At 43.4% G+C, this 5,827-nt stretch overlaps 1 long non-coding RNA gene across 1 annotated transcript; it reads right to left on the bottom strand.

Moving 5' to 3' along the window:
• Nucleotides 1-1,279: 1,279 nt before the first annotated feature.
• On the bottom strand, nucleotides 1,280-5,616 carry LOC138836050 (uncharacterized). The gene is made up of 2 exons (XR_011374885.1): nucleotides 4,320-5,616; nucleotides 1,280-3,233 (listed from the first exon to the last, which is right to left on the bottom strand). It is a non-coding gene; the product is annotated as an uncharacterized lncRNA (long non-coding RNA).
• Between the last annotated feature and the right edge of the window lie 211 nt (nucleotides 5,617-5,827).

The raw sequence follows: 5,827 nt of genomic DNA, 5'->3' as shown, positions 1-5,827 counted from the left end.
CTCAGAATGGCAAGCAGCTGAAAACAGGATGGAATAAACCAACATTATCTATGACAGTTTTCAGATTATGCAGAGAAATGCCTGCATTGTTGAAGCCCAAGCCCATCTGATAGCTGAGTTTTAGCTGGCTGGCATGCCCATGATGCCAGGTAATGGTATTCACCAATTTTGTGATATTATTGGATGAGACCAATAGGCTTCAAGTTGGGAAGCTGAAAATTTTCTATTGATCTAGAAGGAGAAATATATCAAGACAAGAAATGGGATTAACACAATGCCAAAAGCAAAAGGCCATCCAATCCAAGGAAGACAGAATAACTCTGTCTCTGAAAAGATGATTCTCTCAAAGGAATCCTGAGCTGAGTATGGTGATCTATGTTTGCAATCTCTGAATTTAGGAGGCTGAGTCAGAAGTTAGGTTGAGACTAGCCTAAGTTCCATGCCAAGAGAAGAACACAAAACCAAAGCTCATCTTACAAAATAAAAGAAGGACTGGGAATGTGGCTTAGTAATAGAGTGCTGGCCTAGCACATACATGAAGTCCTGGGTTTGGTTCCTCAGTACCACATAAAGAGAAAGGCTGGAAGTGGTACTGAGGCTTGAGTGGCAGAGTGCTAGTCTTGAGCAAAAGAAACTCAAAATGAATGGTGTTAGGAAAAATGTAAAATTAATGAAATAACATCTCTCTCCCTCCCCTATATCCCTTCCTGCTTTCCTCCCTCCCTCCTTTTCTCAGTACTAGGGTTTATACAAAGGATTTCATGCTTAGGCAGGTGTTTAACTCTTAATCCACACTACGGCCTTTTTGTACTTTAGTTTTTAAGTTAGGGCATCCTGTTTTCTTCCCATCCCAGGACCAGCCTCCCATCTAGCTGAGATTATTGGAATCAGCCCAGCTTGATGATTGTGATCAGATCTCACTTTTTGCCTGGGTTGATCTTGGATTGCAATCCTCTCAATCTATGCCTCCCAAGTAGATGGTACTACAGGAGTGATCTATTATGCTTAGCCTTTAAAATGATCACTTAGAGCTGGGCACAAGTGGCTCCTGCCTGTAATCCTAGCCACTCAGGAAGCTGAGATCTGAGGATCGAGATTCAAATCCAACCAGTGCAGGAAAGACCATGAGACTCTTATCTCCAATAAACCACCAGAAAACCTAAGTGGTCCTGTGGCTCAAGTGGTAGAGTGCTAGCCTTTAGCTGAAGAGCTAAGGGACAGCAGTACCCCGGCCAAGAGTTCAAGTCCCAAGACAGACAAAAAAAATCACTTAGGAAGATAAAAGAAAAACTCCTGAATTCTCACATTTATTTAAATAGCGGCTGCCAGTCATATTTCATAAAGCACTTATGGGGCCCATGAAGTCTTTTATTTTTAAAATACAATAAAATAGTACTAGAGCAGTTGGGATATTGTTCTGCCAGTAACACAACTGTAAGAGCCTCGGAGGGAGCAAGCAAGCCGGCTACAGGCCAGCTCCACCGCCGCTTCTTCTGAGCAGCAAGCAGCCATGACTGGGGCACAGGCTCCTCAGGCCAGACCCTGCAGGCAGGGCAGCCCCTCCAAATCCCTCCAGTGGCTGACCTCAGGCCTCAAAGGCTCCAGCGCCGAGCTTCCTGGGCTCATCCCTAGGCTGGAGGTGCAGTGTGAAACAGCAAAGGAGCCAGCGAGACTCCTCCAGTGTCAGGGCAACCAGGCAGGAGTGGAGCCAAATGGCCAAACTTGCAGCAGCGACTGCAGCAGTTGTTGCTGCCTCGTGCAGCATGGGCCAGGGCTCCTGCAGCTGCTCAGGCACAGCCAGAGGTGGAGAAAAACTCCAGGACTGACACAGCCCCCTTCCACCCAATCTGCCTAAGATCTGGGAGCTGGAGTGGGAGCAGAAGGAGAGGGGTTCATATGGGTGTTGGAGGCATAGGCCTGCAAAACCCCATTTGAGCACCTGTGTGCCCTGAGGGTGGATACAGACATGCATCCCTTCCTTCCAATTTATTTATTTTTGTTGGTTGTGGGGCTTGAACTCTGGGCCTGGACGCTGTCCCTCAGCTCTTCAGCTGAAAGCAAGTGCCCTACCACCTGAGCCACAGGACCACTACCAATTCTTCTCGGGGAGGAAGGGACACCCTTTCCTCCATGCTGGGCAAAGGTTCTGCCCCGGTGCAAGACTCAGGTAATGGTTTGCTCAAAGTACCATTCGTGCTTCATCTACTTAACCACGTAGAACAATGCCTGGAGACCCCCCCCCCATGTGTAAATCACCTGTGCTTTACCTACTTTTACAACCTTGTTTAGTGGAACTGCTCCACATTTGTTGACAAGGATTAGCTTTTTCTGTTTAAACTCTCATTGTCTGTGCTCCCATAAAACTGTTTAACTCTCTGCCCCTGACTGAAGATTTACTTCTCCTGCTTGTGTGCTGTATATAAGCATGTGATGTTCCAATAAATTTTGTCTATACCCACATGGTGTAGTCCCTTCTTGCCTATACCACACATCGTGTTCCCAGATCCCGTTGTGGAAACAGCAACAGATGGGGTTATGCCGGTTGATGCCTCTGACATCTCCCCCCTTTTTTGTTTTTTAAGTACAACCGTAAGCAAGAGATCCTTTGCAGAAGGGATTTGCAGAAACTATTTTGGAATGTAGACAGCAATATCTTGACAAGACATAATGCAATCAATCCTGTAGAAACACTATGGGTAAAACTGTGCCACCAGGTTCGAGGGTCCAATTGGTTTAGCACAGATGCAATTCCCTCAGCCAGACCTTCATATCCCACCCCAGGGAGTTGTGCCAAGAAAGTCTCAATGACTTCCTGCTGTAACTAGTGGATGTCCCAAGTCAAATTTCCTTGCAAGACTGGCAGGTGGTAGTGAAGTCCCTGCCAAGTAATGTTAGAAGTGTTGAATCAAGTAGGAGTGATGCACAGTTTATTGAGCTCTAATCACACTTGAAGGTTAGCTGTTTCTGCAGATCAATTATCTGGTCTCCCATCCACTGCACCGTGTGTTGCAGGGTGTTCAGACGGGAATCAATGTCCTGTTTAATATTGTGCTGATGAGTCCATAGCTGGTGACAGTCCAGCCACTTCTCTACAAAGTCCTTGGTTTGGATGGAGGAATGCAGGGCCACTCCGGCAGTCGCAGCAGTCATGGTGATAGCAGTCATTTCAAGGATCACAGCTACACTCAGACCCAGGAATCTCCTAGTTCTCTTCAGCAGTTGCTGGAAGACTCCTGTCAACAAACCAACAGTGGGGCTCTCCTGCCAAGGTCGGGTGAGGTTAACAGGCACCCAGACCCCTAAGCGAGATCTTAATATCAGGAGAGACTGAGAAGGCATATTAAAAGAAATAGTATGATTTAAGCATGTAAAGAGTCCAGGCTGCGTGGGTTCTCATTGATTGACACTGTCCCTGTGGGCTAGGACATAGGAAAGTTTAATACAACCCTGTACAGTAAAAGAATGGTTCCTGTAAAATGTATAATTTGCCTCATGGGCCCTAGTAAAGTGACCAATCCAATTCTGAGTTGTATAAAATTGGGTGGCAAGTTTTATAAATGCCACTGCTCAGGCCCTAAGTGTCCCCTGAAGTTTATATGTGGCCTACGAGGCACAAGGCCTCCATCATGTCAGGTGAGCAAGCCAATGGGTTCTACATGATTTATAACTCCATTGTATAGACGTCACCATCAGAAGAATTATTAGTATACCAATCACCAACATGCTTTTCAGAATAATTGGCAATGAAACATCCATGAGGACCTCAATCTATAAATGAGATGTTATCATTATGCTGTATAATCTTTCCTCTAGGGTTTTGACACTGAGACCACTGAATAGAAACATAAACAAAATTCAATAATTAATGTCCTGGCATACTAGGTTAGGTGGTCGCCCAGTCTTATTTGTATAAGAATGATCCTTACCAATAAAATTTAAGGAAATTGTGCTGAATAGCCCCATATGATTGTTGATTTTATCATCAGGCAAGATGTATGCCCATACCTGTCTTCTGGTTGGTAAGCAAGGTGATGTCCCTAAACACAGTGGTAAAGACTCAAATCCTAAGGAAATAATATAAGGTATGCCTTCCTCACCTGGATGAGTAGGGTCTGCATGATCCCATGGTGGAGGAAAATACATGCTGTCATTTGTATACGCCACCGGACCTTGGTCTAGCTAATCCACTAATTTTAACAATGGTCGGTGAGTGACATAGGCCCAATATGCATGTTCACTACTCACTGCAGAAGTATTCACAAGCAGTGCAATCATGGCCAAAACAGATATTCAGGTATTCTAGGGGTTTTTGTACTGACCAGGGTGGCTTCGGTCTTGTGTCAACACCTTATTCTGACCCCATGTTGCTGGGGTCAAGCTGGTTTTCTTAAGATAAGGATGATGGCTTCCTCCAGACTTCAACCTTAGGTCTGCAAATCTGCGTACTAGATGTTCTTCCTCAGGGTTGTGTTGTGTTGTTTTTGCTTCTCTGGAGGTCGGATGAGTCAAAAAGGGACCCAGATGTTGCCAGTAGATCCATCTGGAATGATAGAAACGCTATTTTCACTTATGGGGCATTAGTCTTATTCTTCATTGATTAAATTTTTTAAACCATATGGGAATAGATAGTGAGGTGGTGCTAGAGGGATAAAATGCTTTTCAGCTTTAGTGAAAGGATCACTTTGAGTGAAATTTTAAAAATTTAGAGTAAATAAGGTTAAGGCAAAAGTTCCCTTGGGGATTCCCCTTTTTTGTTTTTTTAATAATTGAAGCTTAAATGTTTTATGGGTGTGTAAACAGTTGGCATTAGTCTACACAGGTTCATTAAAGAAGTTTTACCTAGGGACTAACTTTAGTAAACTCCCCTAATATTTTTCTGATTGTACACTGGCTTTTAGAATATGGTGTGGGGTAGTTTGTCAAGGTGACAACTTTTTACTAATTACATTTTATTCCAAACTAGAGTTTAGGCATAATTTTTTAACTTTTCATAACTGTATGGACCCTTTGGGGGGCGGCTATAGCAGCATAGCCTGTTTAGTACTTTGGTTTGTAAAAGATTTAAATAGTCTAGGATGTTTAAAGGTAAGCTCCATAAGAAGTTCCACTTGTAGGTGTTCAGTGGCAGTTTTGTAATTGACAAACAAGTTATAAAAGCAGACCTAACAGTTAGTGATTACAAATTGCATCAAGGCAAATAGGGTGGTTGAGTCCACACAACTGCCTGTAGACATCCTGGTATCTAGGCTGGAGATGGGGGCATTGCACCCAGCTTCAAGGCCTGGAGGTGGGACAAGTCTTACCTTGAAATCCTAGGAAAACATTACCTCCCCAAATGGGCGAAAGCATTGTTTAGCTCCTCAAATAGCCTAGGTGGGACAGGCAGGCCATCCTTTGGAATACAGATGTTTAGTGTAGCTCCTGGTGCTTAACTCTCTACTTAAGCCCTTATCTTTGAAAATTTAACATTTGGTCTAAATCCTGATATAAATGATCTTTTTAGTAATTATCAGACCACAATTTTGTTTTATTTTGGTGTTTATACCAATGTTTCTCTGCTTACCTGGGACTTATTTGTCTCAGTTAAATTTGAATTTTCTCCTTCCTTGTTCTGATTAATACCCTATCTCTTTACTTTTGATCTGGTCCTAACAATTTCATATTTTATTCTTAAACAAATTTATTTGTTTAGTGTCAGCCCAGAATTTACTGCCAATTAGGGTTTTAAGCACATACAGAGCAGTTTGGATTTAAGCTATTCCCCACAATTCACAACCTCAGCCTTTTACAGCCAACTATTACAAATGGTTGACAAGTTCTTGCCCAG

The sequence above is a fragment of the Dipodomys merriami genome, unplaced genomic scaffold (genome assembly GCF_024711535.1).
Source record: "Dipodomys merriami isolate MVZ:Mamm:240054 unplaced genomic scaffold, mDipMer1.0.p SCAF_2472, whole genome shotgun sequence".
Taxonomy (NCBI): Eukaryota; Metazoa; Chordata; class Mammalia; order Rodentia; family Heteromyidae; genus Dipodomys; species Dipodomys merriami.
Note: the sequence above shows the minus strand (reverse complement) of the source record. Positions and strands in the feature narration are given on the sequence as shown.